Source organism: Gadus chalcogrammus, chromosome 14 (assembly GCF_026213295.1).
Source record: "Gadus chalcogrammus isolate NIFS_2021 chromosome 14, NIFS_Gcha_1.0, whole genome shotgun sequence".
In the NCBI taxonomy this organism is placed as follows: Eukaryota; Metazoa; Chordata; class Actinopteri; order Gadiformes; family Gadidae; genus Gadus; species Gadus chalcogrammus.
The window spans coordinates 6722034-6744689 of NC_079425.1; the positions used below are offsets into that span (position 1 = coordinate 6722034).

At 44.4% G+C, this 22656-nt stretch overlaps 1 long non-coding RNA gene across 4 annotated transcripts; it reads right to left on the reverse strand.

The window, feature by feature from the left end:
* Positions 1-16263: 16263 nt before the first annotated feature.
* Positions 16264-22404, reverse strand: LOC130403516 (uncharacterized). 4 transcript variants are annotated; one of them, XR_008904108.1, is made up of 8 exons: positions 22322-22404; positions 18592-22148; positions 18265-18353; positions 17950-18028; positions 17803-17881; positions 17613-17696; positions 17122-17265; positions 16264-16936 (listed from the first exon to the last, which is right to left on the reverse strand). It is a non-coding gene; the product is annotated as an uncharacterized LOC130403516 (long non-coding RNA). The 4 variants fall into 4 exon arrangements; XR_008904107.1 differs by having other exon boundaries at positions 17122-17242; positions 17613-17729; XR_008904109.1 differs by having other exon boundaries at positions 17613-17729.
* Positions 22405-22656: the final 252 nt, after the last annotated feature.

Here is a 22656-nt window from a genome sequence, read left to right on the forward strand (position 1 = left end):
GGGGGAGAGGGGGCAGTATTGGAGTCTTGTGCCGCTTTTCCACTGCTTGGTACCAGCTCGACTCGACTCAGCTCGCATTTTTGGGTTTCCACCGCGAAAACATGGTCTTGGTACCTGAAGTGGCTGCTTTTTTTAGTACCGCCTCGCTCTAGGTTCCAGCGAGTGAGCGATGCTTAAAAGGTGACGTCGGCACAGACGGAGAGTGTGCGAAAGTCAGAGAGAGACCCTGGCAACCATGCTGGTAACAGCCATAGCAGCGCCGCGGCCAACATATTCCACTTCTTCAACTTCTTCAACATGCCAGCTAATAATACGAACACGAATACCATCGCATCGACGTCCTCCATGTTGTTACGTGGGTTCTGTCCATGTGGGGTTGCGTAGGTGTTGTTTGCGTCGTGTACAAAAATACGTCACGGCCCTTTTCGCGCAGCCGACCCAGCCCACGTCCAGGAGGTACTATTTGCGGTGGAAAAGCGACCCGTGCTGCTACCGTGTCGAGTCGTGTCGAGTCGAGTCGACATTGGAGCAGCATGCTCTATTCCACAAACCAAGACGTCTAATGCCATACAAATGGGCCTTGACAGTAGTTAAGACGTACCGTGACCCTCCATCCCATTCCCTCGCCTCCCGCACACATACGTCATCCCTCCTGAACACCCCCGGCCCACACACCTGATATGTGCCCACCAACACTTACACTGCAGGACGGTGCAAGGTAGGACATTTTTTTTTTACATTTCTCAGTAATGCATTCCCACCACAGCCTCTCTCTCTCTCTCAATTTTTTTTTACATTCTCAGTAATGCATTCCCCACCACAGCCTCTCTCTCTCTCTCTCTCTCTCTCTCTCTCCTCTCTTTTCTCTCTCGCGTCTCCCTCGCTCTCCCCTGGCTCTCTTTCTCCCTACCACCCTCTGTCGGGTTCTGTCCCTCCTGTCGCTGCCTCTCTCCCCCTCCCCTTCTCTCCCTGCCTATCCTCTCTCTCTCTCTCTTCTCTCTCTCTCTCTCTCTCTCTCTCTCTCTCTCTCTCTCTCTTCTCTCTCTCTCTCTCTCTCTCTCTCTCTCTCTCTCTCTCTCTCTCTCTCTCTCTCGTCTCCTCTCCCTCCCCTCCCTCCCTCCCTCCCCTCCCCTCCCTCGGATCTGATCATTGCCTCGGCAAACACAATTGGCCCATTAATAGACACGCCGTTCTGTTGGAGGGATGCCGATTACTCCGCCATCATAAGCACTTCACTTAGCTCGCTCATCTCACGGCAAGTGACAGGGAGGACAAATGGAGGGAGAGGACAGAAGTATGAGGAGGGTGGAGGGGGAGGAGAGGGAGAGAGGGCCTCGATTGAGAGACAGAGGTGTAGATTCATCAGAGAGGATGAGAGAGAGAGAGAGAGAGAGAGAGAGAGAGAGAGAGAGAGAGAGAGAGACTCCATGCTACTTTAGGTTATAAATAAAGATTTCTTTATCGCTGTGATTAGATTTGAGACCTAAATCAAATTAACATATGGGTCTTAATAGAGACGGCGTGTTAGGTGCAGGGAATATCAATAGGTAGTAGGTTGGACGGCTTAAAAAAGGGAAACAATCCCTTGAAGGGGGAGTCCCTGGCCATACACACAGGCCAGGATGAGAAGATGTGTGTGTAGGCACTGGTTTGCTTTAAGAGGCCAGAGAGAAACACGCAGAGCCCACATGCCTGCCTAAGACCTCCGCTCACCGCGAGCACAGACTAATGCGTTGCACGGTGTTTGCAATGAGATGCGATGATGAGGAAATACGGGAAAGGGAAGACGAAGGGATTTGGAGTGACTTTGTGTTTGGCAATCTGACATGGGCTCCACCGCAAGCTTTCCCAGGCTTGTGATATTACATTGTTTGCTCCTGAGCCACACAAAAGGGGATTGCTACAAGTTTAGAGGTGGTGGTGGTGACGGTGGTGAGGGTGGGGGCTGCCTGGGATGTTCCAGTTGTCTGAATTTCCCGATAAGGGAGTAGAAGACACACAATGAAGGGTCCTGGTTTTTTTTTTCAACCCGGAGAAGTTTAATTTCACACTCTCTTACATTACGTTAAGTCCGTGAGGCAGAATATCTCATCCCATTTTACACTTAAGGAGAAGCACGTTATGTACCCCCCTACCCCCCCCCCCCCCCTCCCGCCCGCCCCCACCACCAAACAACTCAACACTTTTTTTTATATCATTCCATTATCCTCTCCTATCTTACTTTCTGGCACAGTTAAAAAAAAAAGAATACAAATCGAGCTTCAAGTCTCATTGTTAGAGGGGAGATGTTGAGGTACAAAGAAGAGAGATTGAGATTGAAATTGCACGGTGTGGAACAGGAATAAAAGAAAGTTTAAAATAGGATGTAGCCCGGGTGATCAGTGAGAGGGCTTGGAATTGACTTCTGCAGAGCGAGACTTCTGAAGACTTTGCCGGGCGGGGACTAAACTTTTCTACTGCTTCTTCTAGGAAAAACTAGGACACGCGTGTTCGGAGGAGATCACACACTGGCATGCCTTAAGAGCTCAGATGCCCAACGATGAAGGCTTAGAAAGTTTCCAACATTAATCCATGTCTTGAGGTCCATGCAAGTTGGACCCCCCCCCCCCCCCCCCCCTCCCCAACCGCTCCAAATGACCTACCTTGTCAAAGTCCTGAATGCTATGCAACAGACTGTAGCTAGCATCCATAAAAAACAGTTGGTATGGACACTTACATTTAGAGCCATGGATCTACCACACTCATTTAATTTACATTAATCTTCATTAATTAAATTCAACTTTCACTTTATGTTCCTGGTTGAGTCAGTCCACCCTCATTGTTAATCTGGAATGACTCATTCAGTTTTTTTCTTAATTACCACTAACAAGTTCACTCCATTCAGCTTCGTACTATGCTATGGTGGATATGGCCAACGAACTACTATATACGAAGAAGAAGAAGAAGAAGAAGAAGAAGAAGAAGAAGAAGAAGAAGAAGAAGAAGAAGAAGAAGAAGAAGAAGAAGAAGAAGAAGAAGAAGAAGAAGAAACTAACCCCGTGCTCATACTCAGTTCTCTGTTCAGGTCTTTCCCATGATCCCCAAAAATAGTTTTCTTCATTATACTTTCAATCATTCCTCTCAATCTTGCGTTCAACTCTTCTAAGCCTCAACAGTTTCATCATTGGTTTGTTTTTATCTGCCTTTTTTTCCACCCCCTTAATCTTTAAACTTTCTTTCCTACTGTCTCATTAACTATTTTTTCTTTTGTGTTAAAATGTCCAAAGAATGGCAAGTGTCGGAATACAAAGAGCATAAAAGGGGAGTGAAAAGCAAGAGATAGAGCAAAATGGGAGAAAGAGAAAGAGGGTGAGGGAAAGAGTGTTCTTGTTTTCATTAGTGTGGCATTATCCAAGCCTGTTAATTAACCCCCTAAGGCCCTCTGCATCGAGATCAGAGGAAGGAGAGACAGACAGAGAGAGTCGGAGAGGGAGAGAGAGCGAGAGAGCGAGAGAGCGAGAGAGCGAGAGAGCGAGATATAGATACAGATAGAGGCAGGGAGAGAAGGAGAGAGAGAGAGAGAGAGAGAGAGAGAGAGAGAGAGAGAGAGAGAGAGAGAGAGAGAGAGAGAGAGAGAGAGATTAGAAGGCAGGAGGTATTTATTTGTGGCGGATGTGCTCAAACATCCCTCTAATGTGCGCCCTCTCTCTCTCTTACACACACACACACACACACACACACACACACACACACACACACACACAAACATGAACACGCACAAAAACACATGTGTGTGCAGAAACACCCTGTACGCTAAATAATTGGGGTCTTTCTTCCTTCACACACCTCTATCTGTATTGTTCTTTGTTTTAATCCTTGATCCATTCTTTGTAACAAGCATTTTCTGATCATGCAAATTCCTGAAAGAACAAAAAAACATTTCATACAACCTTGAACACAGAAAAAGTGTCTTGTCTTAGTAGCCTTCTGTCACATCAATCAAACGCCAACAAGAAAAATATCTGAATTTTGTTCTTGCTCTGTGTTGTTTTTTAATTACAATTTCTAGTGAAATCCACCTGGCTCGTGCACCACCCACATTCCCATCTTAATAAAACAACCAAAAGCACACACAGACAGACCAGGTGAACCTCTCTCTCTCTCTCTCCCCCCCCCCCCCCCACAGAACATAAAATAAAGAAATGCATGGTTATTAAGTGGGAATGTTGTTTTGGAGTCGTCCAAGTTCTGGGCCATATTGTGCTGTGTGTTTTTATCCTCAATGGGCCTTGGCCATATGTGTATCCAAGCTGCAGCAGAATGGCTCCTGGAGAAGTGTCATCTCGCCCGCATAGGTGAGAAGAGCTATCTTAAGATGGCAACAGATGGCATCTTTGGCATCGCATGGCATTTATGGAAGGCTGCATGTTGGTAGCGTGCCAACGCACGCCTGTAAGTCTGTGTGTGTGTGTCTGTGTGTGTGAGGGTTTGTAGATGAGTTGGGGAGTAGTTGTGTGGTTGGGTGTGTGTGTATGGGGGAGTGGTTGGGTGTGGGGGAGTCATTGTGTGTGTGTGTGTGTGTGTGTGTGTGTGTGTGTGTGTGTGTGTGTGTGTGTGTGTGTGTGTGTGTGTGTGTGTGTGTGTGTGTGTGTGTGTATGTGTTGGTGAGTGGTTTTGTGTGTTGGGGAGCGGTTATGTGGTCATATATGTGGTGGCTTTTCTCTAAGGGTGGTATTTGCGTGCAAATAAGTGTGGTCGTGTGTGTGTTTATAGGATGTATATGGGGTTGTGTGTGTGTGTGTGTGAGTTTACAAAGATGACAGATGTGCATCAACGTTTATGTCTCCATGACCGTATGCTTGCGTGTCTGTGCACATTTGAACAGCGTTGTGCATTAAGTATGTTTACTCTATGTGTGTGCATGTTGATGAGTATGTATGTGTGTGTGTTGGTGCATGTGTGTATTGAGTGTGTGTTTAAAGGCAGGATACGGACATGAGAAGAACATAGACGGTGGGAAGTGTGTGTAATTGGCTCAAAGCACATGATTCATATCATTAAAGGAATGCCTCCTTAGAACCGCCGTAGTGAGCCATGGTAGAGCTGCTTGCCTTTAGCAGAACTATGTGGGCGAGTGCATCTGTGTGTGTGTGTGTGTTTGTTGTGAGAGTGTTGGCATGTGATAGAATGCACTATATATAATGGCATTCAGATGCTTGAAACAAAACAAGTATTTCTCATAATGAAGCTGGTTTCTGTTTCTGTGTGTGTGTGTGTGTGTGTGTGTGTGTGTGTGTGTGTGTGTGTGTGTGTGTGTGTGTGTGCGTGTGCGTGTGTGTGTGTGTTTAAATATGCTTGTGTAGACATTTCAATTCAGAGAACCTTTTTTGAAGGAGAAATTCCAACATTGTGTACTTTGTGAGGGGAGACAGGCACACTAGGTGAGAGCAAGAAAGGAGGGACACACACCTCAAGCACACAAAAACACACACTCTCACACATACACACACACACACACACACATGCACAGCCGCACACACACACACACACACCCACACACACACAGGAGGTGCGAGCTGTTAAAAGCACCACACCATCTGTCCAATAACCTGCTTGCTCAGTCAGGCTCCTGCATTACTCAGCAACTGCACCTGCACACAGACACAGACACAGACACAGACACAGACACAGACACAAATACACACACACACACACAATCAACCGCCCCCATACACATAAATGCACTTGCACACACACACACACACACACACACACACACACACACACACACACACACACACACACACACACACACACACACACACACACACACACACACACAACCACTATCTCCAAGTCAGACATTTTTTGCTCCATTTTCAACATCCAAAAAGAGCAATAAAAAAAGAAGAAAACATTTCAAACACAGAAGACAATATTCAAGACATACATTCTTTAATGTACATTTGAGCCAGGATTACGATCCAATGTTTAATCTAATGATTGACTTATGCACAATAGGGTGCTTCAAACTAACCCTATCCAATTTTGGAATCCTGTATCCCTGTTGGATGGAAACAATTCACACTCTTTGATCAGGTCAGTGTTGGGGTCAGTGACAATGTTGATGGCCAGCCATACAGTGATTCAGAGTTCCTTACGAGGTTGGCCTATAATCTTTGAGCAGAATTCTATTCGGTGTAGTTGTTTGACTTTAAATGAGATGACATTTTTTTAAAGCAAATAAACAAAAAAAAGTACAAAGAACGAAAATACAAATCAATGAATCAGTTAATGGCGGACTACAGGAAGTGTTGCGTTGGCGGTTTTTAGCGCTTTTGTTTTTAGATGTTGAAGACATCTGAGATGAGACCCGAGTAAAGACCTCCCCACCCTCCAGCTCCCGCCTCCTTCTCCAGAAATAAATAGATTTACATGAGTTCAAAAAGCCTGGGGGGATTCCCCCCCCCTTCCCCCCCGTTTTCCTTAACGAGGGCCGTGTGCTGCCTGTAGAAAATCGGTCTCAAGTTTTGGGAATAGCGGATCTGCTCCATTTCCTAGCTTAACTAGAGAGGCAAATACATACACACACACACACACACACACACAAACACATAAACACAGAGACACACAACCAAAACATAAATAACACCAGGGGAGGCCCTTAAGAAGAGAGTCGGGGGGGGGGGGGGGGGGGGGGGGGGGGGAGGGGAGAGGGGGGAGCTCTTTCAGCATCAAAGCCAGCTAAAAAGTCCTCTCTGGGGAACGGGTCCCATGTTAAATACTGAACTAGATTATTAATTGCTGTTCCAGTAGGACCTGTTAATAGGAACCCCAAAATAGACCGCCCCCTGCCCCACCCTCTCTTTCCGTCTTACTTTGCCATCCATTCCAAATGTTTTTCTCTTAATGATATTTTTCAGCGTTTTTTCCACAATTGGAGGTAAAACATATCCACGTCCTCCATTTTAGGCCGAGGCCCATCGCCTATTAGGACACACTTTCAGGATGAACCGGGTTAAACCGGGAGGCATGGTATGTATAATCACCCTGTCTAACCGCTTCCATATGTATATTCTGAAAACACAGCGTTTGGCGAATACATGTCTGTAATAAGTAGGAGTGATTCGTGTTTGAAGTCTCCACACTTGGAACCACACACGCAGCCGATTGCATGGCACTCTGTTTCATCTTTGGGTCACTCATTCACTCACACTCCATGTCCACCCTCTCTTAGCCCCAGCCCCTATCCACCCTCCTTATGCTTTCCTTCCTATGACTTTTCATTCTATCCATCTTGAGAATAGGGCTTCACTTCAAACTCGTCTCAAACAGAACAGGGATACAGTGTGTGTGTGTGTGTGTGTGTGTGTGTGTGTGTGTGTGTGTGTGTGTGTGTGTGTGTGTGTGTGTGTGTGTGGGTGTGTGTGTGTGTGTGTGCACGTTTATAGAAGATGTTTTACATTGGTTTATTTTTTTTCCTCAGTCCCTGCTGATCTGAAAGAGGCACAATCTGCAGCTGCACTGTCACTGTTCACAGATAATGGATGTCCAAGGGTGTGCGTGTGTGTGTGTGTGTGTGTGTGTGTGTGTGTGTGTGTGTTGTTTGTACCCATGTCTGTTGGCAATAGAGAGAGAGAGAGAGAGAGAGAGAGAGAGAGAGAGAGAGAGAGAGAGAGAGAGAGAGAGAGAGAGAGATGAGAGTGAAAGAGAGAGAGAGAGAGAGAGAGAGAGAGAGTGAGAGTGAAAGAGAGAGAGAGAGAGAGAGAGAGAGAGAGAGAGAGAGAGAGAGAGAGAGAGAGTGTGTGAGAGAGAGAGAGGGAGAGAGAGAGTGAGAGTGAGAGTGAGAGTGAAAGAGAGAGAGAGAGAGAGAGAAAGAGAGCGAGAGCGAGAGCGAGATGGATGGAGGGTGGGAGAGAGAAGGGAGGGAGGGAGAGTGGGACAGAGCTGTGGGGTTGATAGATATGCCGGCCACCTGCTTCTCACTCACATTCTGACACTCTGAGTATCGGCTGCTCCACATTAATCATCCTGAACTTCCTCTGACCTCAAAGCAACGTGATAAAAGTCACACAGTCCTGGAAACAGATATAAAACACACAGTCAGGCAGACAGACGGACAGACAAACAAAGAGACAGACAGATACACAGGCAGACAGACAGACAGACAGACAGGCAGTCAGGCAGACAAATGGACAGGCAGGCATAGAAACAGGCTGGCACATAGCTAGACAGGAAGGCAGACCGACAGACAGACAAACAGAATAACAAGGAAGAAAGTGAGACAGCATGCCAGACAGACAGGAAGTCTAGAAACATATGTAAGTCCCCTATTGTTCGTGGGAGTGTGTATGTGTTTGTTGGTTTGTGCGTGTGCTTGTGCGTGTGTGTGTGTGTGTGTCACCTTGCCCTACCGGACCACGTCTTCCAGGTGTTGACCAAGGACTTTGAGCCAATTTGAGGTTGGGAAAGAAAACAAAGAAAGGACAAACAGAGACCCAAGCTGACCCTCAGAAGAACAAGGGAACTTTCTTTTTTCTTTATTTTGTTGAATCTGTTTTTATGAAACATACCAAAAAAAAAAAACGATCAGTCTACTTTGTTCCACTATGTGAAAACCCGGTGATAGGACTTTTATTTTGTAAAATATGAATTTCAGAAGGATTATTTCATGTATGAATGATAACGATTGAATAATTACTACAAAAGTCTATGCAGTCTATTGGTTAATTTGATTTCACCATCCAAAAGTGTAGAATATTGTTAGCATTTAACACTATTAATAATTGCAAATAAATAAATGCAAAACTTTAGTTCCATAAATAAAATACAACTAATGGGAATTAAAGATCCTCTCTCCAGGTATTGTTGTGTTTTGAATGACAATTTCTGTTTTAATCTTTTGTTGCATTATCATCGTTTAATTTAATGCACCAACTATTCATTTCTATTGCTATTACTTTTTATTACTTTACTTTATTACTTTATTTACTTCCTGTTTAATTGTGAAGCACTTCGAATTTTTTTATCGAAACGTGCTATACATAAATCATGTGTTATTATTGTTTATTATATTTTTATAAACAATAATAACAGTATTAGCATGTACATGAGTGCGCGTGCATGTGTCTGCGTATGTGTGTGTGCGCGCGTGTTTCATGGAGGTTTTGCCAATGTCAATACCTGCAAAGGTTAAGGTTTACTTGTTCTTAACATGAGCCATACCATTAGGGTTATGTACACCAATAGAGGCGCAATAATGTAGATGGAAACACACACTGTAAATTCAGAACATGATCCTGTACGTTTCAGATAGTCCATGTAAAATGATCCGACCCGAGTGTAATCAACCTCCGAGAGAGCTTAACTTCTTCACATTTTGTTCAAACGCCATCACTTCTAAACGAGGGGCTTTCATTTAGTCCCGTTCCTTATCTGCCTTCCCCTGTATCAGTGCAGCCTCTTGTGCTCTATCTTCTTCGCCGCTCTCCTTCCCTACTCTCTACTCTCTCCTGCTGGAAAGCCTATTTGTCTAATTTAAGGGAAATCACTCAATTCTTTGAGGAGGACTTGGGAGCATATCAGTAGCAGAGATACAGATACACAGAGAGAGAGAGAGAGAGAGAGAGAGAGAGAGAGAGAGAGAGAGAGAGAGAGGATGGATATATAAATAAAGACAGAAAGAGAGGGATGATAGAACAAGAGGAGGGGAGATAGAAAGAGCATTGAATGGGCAGAACCAGAGAGAGAGGGGGATCGAGAGAACAGGAAAGAGAAAAATAAAACGGATAAGGGAGAAGGAGTGAGAGAGGTAGGATTTGGGTGGTGGTGGGCTGGTGGTGAAAGAAAGTAAGAGGCTCCACCTTCCAAATAAGTTCCATTAATCATGGGCCAGCGTCTAATGTAACTAATATTTTACAATTAGAGGAGACAAGATGGAGCTTGGGGCCATCTATCTCGCTTACACCACATGATCATCGATTCATAAGAACCCGGCCAGGGAGAGACAGAGCGAGAGAGGGACAGAGAAAACCTTGCTTGCACGCCGGTAGCTCCGCACAAACTTAAAACACAAACACACAACAAGGCTGCTCAAGAGGATACAAATAGATAAATGAACACACACAGACACACAAACACACACACAAACGCTTGAGGTGTGTGTACACTCTTTTCCACTCAAACATCTACTGAACATCTTTGAACATATATTGACACCACTGCAGGTATGAACAACAACATCATGTACACAAATATTTGCATTTATTATAACATTTATACATTTCTTAAATGAAACACTTAAAAGTCAGCCAGCACAAATTGTCGCCTATATAAGGGCAGACATATTTTTTGAAGAATAGGACAAACAGCATTTTAATTAATATTTTCGTTCACTTTGAATTCATTTTCATTAAAATTGGTTTTGCTCATGTGTGCATAGAAATTATTTGTCCAAGCTGGTTTAGCTAAAATCGCAATAAGATATCATGATTTTTTTATTATGTAATGCTACGATCTTAAGCAAATCTTACTTCATTGTTGCACGGCAGCCACCTCGGATGCCGGATGCCTCGGACTCAAGGGCTGTAGAGGAGTTTTCTCTGAGCGGTGGCAGAGCGCAACAGCAACAAACGCCACTAACACACACCATAACTTGGTCTCTTCCTCCACCTAGTGGTGTCATTTGGAAACAGCAGTCAAACATCACATCCGCACATAATGACGAACATGAAGGAGGGAGACTGAGGAGGAAATTAGAGGCAGCTGAACAAATGAGCTCGCAGACGGGTTCATGTGCAGGTCACCATCTGCCCAGCGACCAACGCTACGCGCAGGAGTCATTGAGAAGCTACAGCAATGTCATTTTCTATACAGCGATCTGCACGTATTCACCCACACATGTACGGACAGAACACAAAGAACACACAGTGGTATGGATGGAATCCATAAACTGGGAAACGTATATGTACACAATGCGGCATTACAGAGAGAGCGAGAAAGAGAAAGAGGGAGAGTCACATACAGAGAGAAAGAGCGAGAGAAGAATGTAGAGAGACTGAGACATGGAGGGATAGTGAGAAAAAGGGTGATAATGGTACAGTGGGAGACATATTCAGAGGTAAAGAGACATAAAGAGAGAGAGAGAGAGAGAGAGAGAGAGAGAGAGAGAAATAAATAGCATAGAGACATCCACCACACAGTGAGCGAGGTCACAAGCGACTGTGGAGAGAACTTGGCTGATCACCAGTAAAAACACACAGACGAGCAAAATGAAAAGGAACGGAAGATGACCTCATGTGTGTTGTAATGAGACACCTGTGAGGCGACCTGTGTGAAGACACACACACACACACACACACACACACACACACACACACACACACACACACACACACACACACACCCATAGAGACACACACGTTTGTATTGTGGGTCACAAGCACATGTAGGCACCCGTATGGACATGCACAAACAAACAAACACATACTCACACACACAGACACACATCCCCCACTCCACACACACGGCAGTCCTGCTTCAGAAAGCCAAACGTTTACTGACATGTGCTCACGGACACGCATGCACGGACACACACGCACGCACACAGTAATAATCCTGATTTCCTCTAGCAATCTTCTGGCTATCCAAACATCTATGCTAACATCCTTCCTCTCCAAGACAATGCCTCTTAGTGCTTATCGCCCCCACCCCCTCCAACCCCCCAGGGGAGATCCAGGGAGCGGGGGAGACAAGCCAGTCGACTGGTTACTTTACCCCCGGATGAGAGTTTGATTGGGAACAGACGTTTGAGGGGAGAGGGGTGGGGACCTACATCTGGAGTAGTGCAGCTGATCTGTTTAAAAATTAGTCAGGCATTGACCTGGGCAGCCTCCCAGTATGGGGCCTCCTTGCCGTAGTCCCTTGCCGTAGTGTGTGTGTGTGTGTGTGTGTGTGTGTGTGTGTGTGTGTGTGTGTGTGTGTGTGTGTGTGTGTGTGTGTGTGTGTGTGTGTGTGGGGGTCCCGGGTCCTTAAGTTTAGGGGTTTAAAGCAATATGGGTTCCATCAGTGGATGCCGACCTGGGTCTTGTCTGGTAGGGCCCCTGGGGGTCGGGTTTCAGACCACAGAGGAGGCGGAGAATAGGAGCGCTTAAAATATAGCATCGGTGTGTGTGTGTGTGTGTGTGTGTGTGTGTGTGTGTGTGTGTGTGTGTGTGTATTTTTACTGTGACGTCTTCTAAAATGGACACCTACTCACCAAACGTACACACATCTGGCCATTGAGCACACATGCATGCGCACACAGAAATGCCTCAATACATTAACAAGGGATTATTTACAATGAATGACAAATATTTTGTAGTAACTCGATTTGTCAATATACAAACTATAGTAACCATTATATTTGTTCCTCCAATCAACCAAAATAGGGCTGTCCTATATTTAAACACAAAATACAAGTTTTCCAAAAACATTTTTACATTTCTGGCCCAAGAAATAATGCAAGATATTATGAGACTATGTGTGGAGGACACCTTATGGTATTCAGACTTGCAGCATTCATTCAAATAATTAATTAATTCAACTATAGACAATGGCCAACATAAAAGTAATGTGGAGCTGAATTGGATACCATTATCTCTTCAACATAAGGATACACTGTGTTGAGAATATGAAGTCTAAAGCAATTTGAGAAATATGTATTAACGTCAAAACGTTTAAAATGCAGGCAAAAACGATTCTTTAGTGATGTTTACTTACATAAAATCAAAATAATTAATTTAATTAATTAAAGGAGTGCACCAAGATAGTAAACAATTCCAAGTCATACTGAAATCATTTCGACATTGTAACGAAAAGAAAAAGAAAGTGAATTCAACCCTTGAGCTTAATATATCCTGATGGTCTTATTCCAAAACATCAGAAAAGTTCTTTAGGATACTGAATGCTATAAACGTACACTCTTCAAAAGGAATAAAAACTGAAAATGTAACTCATAACCACTCATAATTCATTTAAGATATCAAAAAAGTATGTTCACATGTTCAAATTGCTTTTCGATTTAAGAAACTTTTGACACCTTTCGATTTTAAAAATATTAAAAGTTGGAAAACTTGGAAGACTAGGCTTTCACTTTTGCTTTAAATCAATTAATAAGTCTTATATGATGAATAAAATAATGCATACCATTTTGTCACTTGTCAAGAACGTATTTTTGAGAAAACTTCTCATTATTTACAAAACACTTTAGTTTGTGACACCGAAGTGCCTTTAAATATTGATGTCAACATCCGATTAAGAGTTAGGCTGCATCCCATTTCTACCCCTTACCCCTCCCCTTGTTTTGAAGGGGTAAGGGGTGTCCCAATTCTCATTTGGGTTAAGGGGTAGGGCCAAGACAAAAGGTAAGATAAGGGATATATGATATATATGGCGCTGATGCTCCATGTTTCCATGCAGGAGAGATCTATCTCTCTCTCTCGCGCGCGTGCGTGCGTGTGCACGCGTGTGTGTGTGTGTGTTTGGTGATGGCTGGCTTAACTTGTGCACACTGATTTCTCAATGTAACAGGTGTGCAGCATCACCCAGCGCCGTCTGACTCGGGGCAGGTGAGGCTGCTTCAACCGGCCATCATCCACACACACCCCCACAATCAGAAATTGGCCGTGACGCCAGATTAACTAACATTAAAGACGAAATGTGTACGATAGTTGAAAACATTAAAAAAGGAACAATGATTATAATTTAAAGTAATACAAATTTTAACGGATGTCAAATATGTCTATTGTGTTGCAGAGTTTATATTTAATGGCCCACTATGCAACATTTTTAGCCAAAATTACATTAATTATGCAGGTTGATAGTTATTCTGATGGTTCTACAACCATTTCTGGGTCGTTTGGTGGGTATTTCATTGCCCCTTGTCGCTTCTCCAAGGAAAAAGCGAATATGCAACTTGCTCTGTTCGGACCGACACAATCCGTATGTGACTCAGCGGAAGTAGCTAATCACGCCTCGAAAATGTAGTCAGATTGTAGTATCGAAAATGCTTTACGGCACAGACACACCCCCAAACATGGCACCGGCTAGATATAAACAGCCAGTGGCGAGGCACTTGTTGCATTCATCATGGATCAATCGACTGATAAGGGACCCAAGAGGCGACTGTTGGAGCTATCGTTATGTATTATGTTGGCAAACACTCTTACACTGATTGTTCTGCTCAACCAAAGAAAAAACTATTATTATCTAGGATATAAATTCTTCCCGTCAACTATAAAAAAGGATGGATTTATGTTTATTGTTCATTAAATACACCATTTTGGGATTTCACCGCATTGTCCTGCGGTGACGGTTTCGGGGCGCCCTGGCAATTGCTCCCGCGCCCCCTCCCTTCTCCTTTTGTTTCGGATATTTTAATTGACTAATTAAGGACGCAACCAGAGGGCGCTCCCAACGCATTTCCCACCCTAGGCGGTCGCCTAGGTCGCCTATGCCGAGCGCCGGCCCTGGGGACCACACCAGATGCTCCAAGTCGCAAGATAACCCTGGTAGATGCAATGGTACTTCTGCAGAAAATGGCCAAGAAACCAGCTACCATAGTGACAGTCAAACATCTCAGTGAATGCTTCAACAACAGGCTGATGGCCCTCACACAAGATTATGGTGAAATCATCCTTGTGTTTGACACATACAGGGATGATTCTCTGAAGAGTGCTACCAGGGATAAAAGAAGGCAAGGAAGAGCACCAATCCAGTATCAGGTCCGAGTTGACACAAACATATATATCCCAATGAGCAGGTTCCTTTTACATGACAAGACGAAGGCTGACCTGACCAACTATCTTGCTGCAAAGACTCTAGAGTACAACAGTACATCAAAACAACTGGTCATCACCTCTTCTTCAGGGCATACCAGGAGCAACAAAGACTTGGTGTTCCAGGACAACAATCACGAAGAAGCAGACACACTGTGCAAAGATGGTTTTCTTCTCTCCAGACACAGATGTCCCAGTGTTGGTCATAGCAAACTATGACCTCATGCTGAAGAACACGTCCATTTCCATGGCCTCTGAGGTTATGGGGATAGAGCCAATATGGAGAGCAATAGGGTCAGAAAGAGCAAAGGCTTTGCCAGCCTTCCATGGGTCCATGGCGCTGACAACACTGGAAGGTTCTCACGTATAGGCAAAGCAACCTGGCTGCAAGTCTACATAAAGGCAGATAAAGAGGTAAACAGTTCACTGCAGATTCTTTCAACAGAGGAAGAAGTGACCGAAACTATGTTGGCCACTCTGGCTAGCTTCGTCTGTGCAGCCTACTCCCCCAAAGGCATCTACATCAAGACCATCTCCGAACTATGATGGCATCTCTTCTGCAAGCATATGGCAGAAAGTGATAAGCTACCTCCTACCCTTGAAGCTCTGAGACAACATGTCCTGAGAGTCCATATCCAAGCCAGAGTGTGGGGACAGGCCAGCATTGCTCTGCAAGATTCTCAGATGGATCCCCTGCGGAATGGCTACCACAAGGAGTCTGATAGCCAGCTGAAACCAACCATGACAGATGCCCTTAAAGCTCCAAAGGCCATCATTGAGATGGTTAGCTGTCAATGCAAAAGCGTTCTTCTGCCAGATCTTGCAGAAAAAACAGCTTTTCCTGCACCGATCTTTGCCAGTGCGGCAGTGCGTGTCAGGAGGATGAGGACACACAGAATAAGTATGAAACTGATGACGATGATAGTGATGATATGTAAAGACTCCTTGATTGCCTTAAACATTAAAGACATTTGTCATGAGCATGTTGGCTCTTAATGGACATTAACTTAGTGGAACGTTCATGATTGATCACTTGTAAAACATTCAATAAAACTACAAAGGTCAGTCAATTAAGTTTTAGGTTGAATCTAGCTTATTTATTTTGTTACCATTGGATTCCTTGGCCCTGGAAATGTTAGTTTAGCTCTCAAAATAAAAGCTCTAGGTTATTTAGAAGCTGAGATATTGACATAAACCCTTTTCACGGCAGCCATTTTGTAAAATCCAAGATGGCTGGCATATAGGTATCAGGGCAAATGGAAAAATTATTTTTCTGATTGCTTACACAATAAAGTTTCCAAAAAAGTATATTCTGGCGACATTACATAGTGAACCCGACTATATAGTACATTGATGCGGGACGGGTTGGTGGATTGAACGTGTCTAGTAGCAGAGAATGGCCTGCGGGGCAGTATGTACATTGTTAAACACATGAATTTAGTAGTAATATGGAGGTGTCATATTTTTACAAAATGGATTATGTGAACATTGCTGAATAACAATCATGTATATTAAATGTATTGCAGGAGTTTAGCTTGACATTAACCAAGTTAAAGGACAATTAAATGAACCGCACCAAACATGTAGAAGTCAATGTGGGATTTTAATATATAAACAAAAACACTTGACAGAAGTTGAATACAATTTTGTAAAGGAAAGCAGAGGGAAACATTTTCCCAAATCTTTTCAAAATGTCACCACCATTCCAAAAGCAAGTGAAGAGGTTTGTGTAAAAGCAGTCCTCCCTGACCAGCTCTGTCCCTGACTCTAAACCCTGACTCTCAACCCTAACGCTAAACCCTCTGAGGGCAGGAAGACGCGCCTTCAGTGTAAAGGTTTGAACCACAGAGAAGGAAGAAAAGAGGAAGCAGTAGAGAGTAGTGAAGTAGTGAGGTTAGTGACAGACGTGAGGGAAAGGCGTGTGGAAGCACACGGTTACATGTGGGGTCAAGAAGATCACTCCCACTGGAGGTCATTGATCCATCAGCCTCAGACTGCTGAGCTCAGCAGGTCTTCTGGAGGACGAGGCTCATATGAACTGAGGAGACGGGACCAGCAGGATGTCAGGATCAGGGCGGGTTTAGCTCAGGTGCGTCTACCCCCGACCAAACAGGATCAGGTGAGGTTCAGCTCAGGTGTGTCTGCCCGGACCAAACAAGGACATTGATTAGGTTCAATATTCAAAAGATGCAACATTATCTGAACCAAAGATAAGTCATTAAGGAGCAGGCAGGCTTTAAGGCGCCTTGCTCAAGGACGCATCACTGCATTCTGAGGACTTGAACCCGGCACCATTTGTTTGAGAGTTAAACCCCCAACCCCCTACCTAGTCCACTATGTCCAGATAATGCAAACTTATGAGGAATCCTTGATGGTAGAGTCCTGGTGGTCCTCAGGATTTGCCTTCCAGATGTACGGCTTCTCCATCAGTCCTCCAGATTCCTGGTCTGGTTACAAACGTAATTCGTCTCTAATGTAAGGTAACAAACACAGCAGTAGTTTGTCTCTAATATCAGGTAACAAACACAGTAGTAGTTTGTCTCTAATGTAAGGCAACAAACACAGTATTAGTTTGACTCTAATGTAAGGCAACAAACACAGGAGTAGTTGGGCTCTAATGTAAGGTAACAAACACAGGAGTAGTTTGTCTCTAATATCAGGTAACAAACACAGCAGTAGTTGGGTTCTAATGGCGCGTAACAAAGTAGCAGCTGTAGTTTGTCTGGTAAACAACCACAATAGTATGCCGTAACTTGTACTGGACAAACTAATCCTACGTTACAACAAGTCCACTCTGTTTATTTTAGGCAAACTTACGAGGATCCTGGTTGGTGGAGTGATGTTGTCCTCTTGGCTCGAGTCTTGGCTCCTCAATCAGCTCTCCTCAGCCAGAGTCCTGGTCTGGAACAAACAGCGCGAGTCTGGCCCTAAAGTCTGGTAACAAACATGTAGTTTGTCTTATATTTAAGCCCTTTATTTCCAGTTTGTTTGGTTGATACAAACTTACAATCCTTGTTGGTAGAGTGATGGTCATCCTCCAGATTCCCGGCTCCCCTACCAGATCGCCTCCGCTCCAGAAACACGTTCTAGTAAGAAAACACAGCGGTAGTTGGTTAACGCATTAAGTCAACCATGTAAGTAAATACAAACTTACGAGGAATCCTTGTTGGTCGATTCCTAGTCGTCCTCCAGCGTCTCAGCTCCTCCAGCAGCTCTCCTCAGACAGTCCTGGTCTGGAGCAAACAGCAGAAGTCTTGCTTCAACATGTGGTAAAACAGATGTAGTCGTCTGATATATGTGGTACAAATACACCGGTAGTTTGTGGTATAGCAGTATTCTACTAGAAGTGGCAGTGAGTGTGATGATCACTTCAGAGTCAGGCGCCATCTACTTAAAGTCATAAGATGATCAAAACTAGACCTAAACTACCGTGGATTTTAGTGTTTCAGATGAGCTTGGTGATGGTTACCCCCTGGTCCGGTGCTGCAGACCCCTGGTCTCCAGCCTCAGTCTCCGGTCCACCCTGGCTCCACAAGCCTCCGGTCCCCAGCCTCTCATCTACAGCAACAGGTTTATGTCAGCATTTGCCCAACAATAAACTTAATTGACTCATCCGAAACCGAGTTACATAATTCATTTAACTATTATTTTATAACTCAAGGCCAGAAAAGACTTGAGACCAGACATGAGCATCCCGTTTGTGGGAATGAAGACAGTAGTCCACAAGTTTAAAGAAGTGGTTCAGGCCATGCATTGAAACTGACCTGAGAAGACTCTACTCACACGTAGCACTGACCTGTTCTGGAGGACTTCTGACAGAAGGTGGAGGTCCGGCTCCGGGTGAGGAGGTGGAGGTCTTACTCTAGGTGAGGAGGCAGACACCTTGGAACAAACTACATGTTACCTTTTTAACCTTGTACAGTTCTAGAGTATCTTCTACTGTAACATGTGGGAATGACGGCCATTATTTTAGCTTTGATATTATCTAGTTGGTAACTCTGCACCAAAGTCGTTGTTTAACGTCATTCCATTGGGTAGGGTTTAACTTCTGTAGCAATTAATGACAGCAGATATTTAGAACGTACAAAAGCTGAAGTAACAAAGAACACTAAGCAGTATCGATATTAAATCAAATATACTCAGCCATATTCAGGTGCTGGGTTCCATGAAGAAATGTCAAATTATCTTCCTCCTTGAAATGATTTTCAGCCTTCCCTGATGTCAAAAATGGGCCCGCAAGTAGAACGCTGTTTTGTACGCAGTGAGAGTCCCATCACATCATCGTGGTTAAAAATACGGCGCAACCATCGGAAATCAACATATTGTACGACGTACGTGTCAGTATGTATTTAATATCAAACTTAAGTTGTTTAAGATAGGGGCAACAATTCCCGATGGAAACCGACTGAAAAATAGTTTCCGTTGGCAACGGCTCGAGGTTACGCAAATACAATCCAGAACGTTCCGCCAGATTCCCTCAGGGGACTCCCGTCCAACTAACTGCCAGATGGTTTCTTATGGTTGTCAATGTCAAGACTACAACGTTCTATGCTAACCATTGGGACTAAATCAAGTGACCGCACTCAGAACCTTCCACGGCGGGAAGCACAAACCGTCCGACTGGAATCCGAACATTCCGGCCGGAACCAACCAAAGAAAATAACAGAACCAGCACCTCACCTTGAGCTGAACGAAGGAAGATCCTGAAGTCCAGCGATGGTCTTCATTAAAACACAGCCAACAGACTTACCTTGAGGAGATCTGTTTGTTGCTGTTGGTCATTAGTACTATTCAGTGTACCTCCACATTATTATGCACCCAGTGTGTACAAGTTATCACTCAAAACCATACGAAGAAAACAAACTACCATGTACGTCCCACGACAACTTTAAAACTAAAATCCTAGAGTCATTCAATACAAAACCGTGTCTACATTTTACAATTATCTAGATTATTCAGGGTACAAACCATACAGAGCAAATCTAAACGTTGAGCTCACAGAGAGCCGACCATAGCCCTGCAACGTCACCCTGACTGCCTCATCACCAACAGCAAATCATGCCAGCCAGCCAACACATGTACAGCTCCAGTGAGAAGTGGGCATCCGAGTGAAAGGACTGTCCATAATAAAAATAAGCCATATTCCTGCACTATGCAACCATCTTCATTGTTTAAAGATTTACAAACTTGACATTCCATTGTGTTCCAATCACCTTAGTCTGCTCCCTCGTTACCTATAAAACTCTACATCACCATCACTAGAGTGTTGCATCCTACTCATGGGGGTGTGGTCTGAGTGAGCAGAGATGCATGCTGGGATACAGTGCTGTCTGAAGTCTTCAGTTCCATAGACACACCCCTCAGGAGAAACCAAGTGTTTGAGAATCTGTCGTGACATCAGTTACATGAGCTGGAATATCCTTCAAGATGGCGCCAGGATTCTAAGAGGAGAAAGGCCAAGAGGAAGATGTGTGGGTTCTTCCTCTCAGCCAGTGGAACACAACAACGGTCTTCAGAGTACCATGGAACACTTTGAAACATTCTCCTCTTTACAACTTGAAGCCCCAGTGAAGGTTTCATTACCTCCTCAGCTGAAGAGCACAACTTCAGCTCGAAGAGCGCACTAGCTGGAGTTCCCGGATTGGTTCTGATTTAAGGGAACCGATCGTTCAACTAGTCCTGTCCGAAACAAATACAGTTCAGCCTGAGAAGACGTGCAACTGAGAGCAAGACAAGATCCACAGGGCTCTCCATCAATCCAGCCAAGTAGGAAGAGCCGTCTCATTACAGGTCTGAAGGTCATCTTGAATATCCATTTAGGTCCCTTTCCAACGTCAGACTCTCCTTGTGGAATTCCTTTTGGTGTCCATCCTCCATTGATCCTGATTGGTGTAGTCCTAGTTTGAAGTCACTGATCTGAACACGCCGCTTGCATCCTTTTACACTTGAGTTGGATACTCTCCTTCCTGTCCAGTGTGTTGGATATCGCTCCGGAGCGTCGCTCAGGGCTCTTCATGTCTACTGGAGGCCCTTAAGTAAACGTGTGGCCGTCCATCAGGTATAATTTAGTTGACCATTCCAATATCCCAAGCCAATCACACAGACCCCCGTATGAACATTATCACTGTCAAAGCAAGCCGGACACACACACACACATAGAACCCAGGACAGGCACGTAGAACCCCATGCCAGGTGTGAGTGGGAGACACACACACACACAGTAGAACCCTAGCAATGCTCAAAAATCTTCCATCTCATGTCAAACCCAAACACACTCACACACACACCACTGAGTCATAAAAGTCCAAACAATCATGCAGGGTAAAAACCCTCATGCCAAATAGCATTCCATCACCGCCCCCCCCCCCAGCGCTCCTGCCAGGGCACCCATAACAGAACAACCAATGTCTCGAAGAGACGTAAATTATGTACAACATTCTTCAGTGGCGTCCCACATTGGTGATGGATTATGCTTGGCGTCTCCAAAATGTGTCCAGGTTGATTCAACATCTCTGAAGTCATGTCTTTGTAGTCCAGTGATTTCCTGAAAGAGGGGCCTTCACAGATGCAAACGTTGTAGCTTTAGTCAGCCTGAGGACAGGAAGGAGGTCATCTGTTCAGACGACCACCCAGTGGAGGGGGGTGGCTCTTGAGGAGCAGGATCCATATGGGGATGGCCCCAAATAAGACCTTCTTGGAAATGAAACTGTTCCTGAGGAGTCACGATGCCTGGAGAGGACTGTTGAATGTGTTCCATGGTTCTCTATGTCAGAGTGAAGTTGTGTTTTAGTCGTTGAGATGAGGAGCCCCCTCATCTCCCCCTGCTGTTTCTCTTTCTGAATCCCTGTCTCCATCTTTAAGAACATTCCAGTCCATGTAACTGACGTCACCAAAGTTTCTCAAACACTCGGTTTCCCCTGAGGGGGCGTGTCTACAGACCTGTAGACTTCAGACAGCTCTGTATCCCAGTATGCACCTCTGCTCACTCAGACCACAACCTCATTAGTAAAGCAACACTCATGTGATGAAGATGCAGAGCTCAGGAGAGTAGAATGAAAAGACTGAAGATATCAGAACCCAACCCATTACTCCAGCTTACAACAATAACTTGGAGTCTAACCATTTTAACAAATCATTAAAACCAACATAAACCAAACACCTAAGTAACCCATGAACCAATAAAACATCCTTACAACTCAGATCAACCTTCATTAAACAGGTTAACTCACCAGGAAGCCAAAATACATCAATGTGCCCAAGAGTAATGAGAAATTAATGACTTACAGTTTGCAGTTATGCTTCATGGTTAAGTTGGGATACTCACAGAACTGCAGTTAAATATCCATGATATACCTTTGAAGGAAGGAACAGTTTACTCATGGTCCAAATGTCAAATGAGAGTTAAACCACAAATTTCAAATGAGAGTTAAACCACCACAATCCCTGATTTCCTTCACACATTATCAGTGATTTATATTCAACATACAAGTCACGTCAGTTGTGCTTTGCTACACAATTCTACTCACATCAGGTTCAGATGAGATGCTCCTCTTTACTTCAAAAAGTCTTTAACCAACAAAGCAGTACACAAACCAATGTACTGTCCGGTTCCCTTTTAAGTGAAACGCACCAGATGCAACCAATTAACTAATTAAGAAAACCACCTGGCAGGCGAGCTGGAGTCATCGCCTACCACCACACACGTTAACACGCACACGCACACACACACACACACACACACACACACACACACACACACACACACACACACACACACACACGCACACACGCGCACATATCTGACTGGGGATAGGATAGGTTAATACACTTGAGGTGGTAAACAGGTTGTTGTTTATTCTAT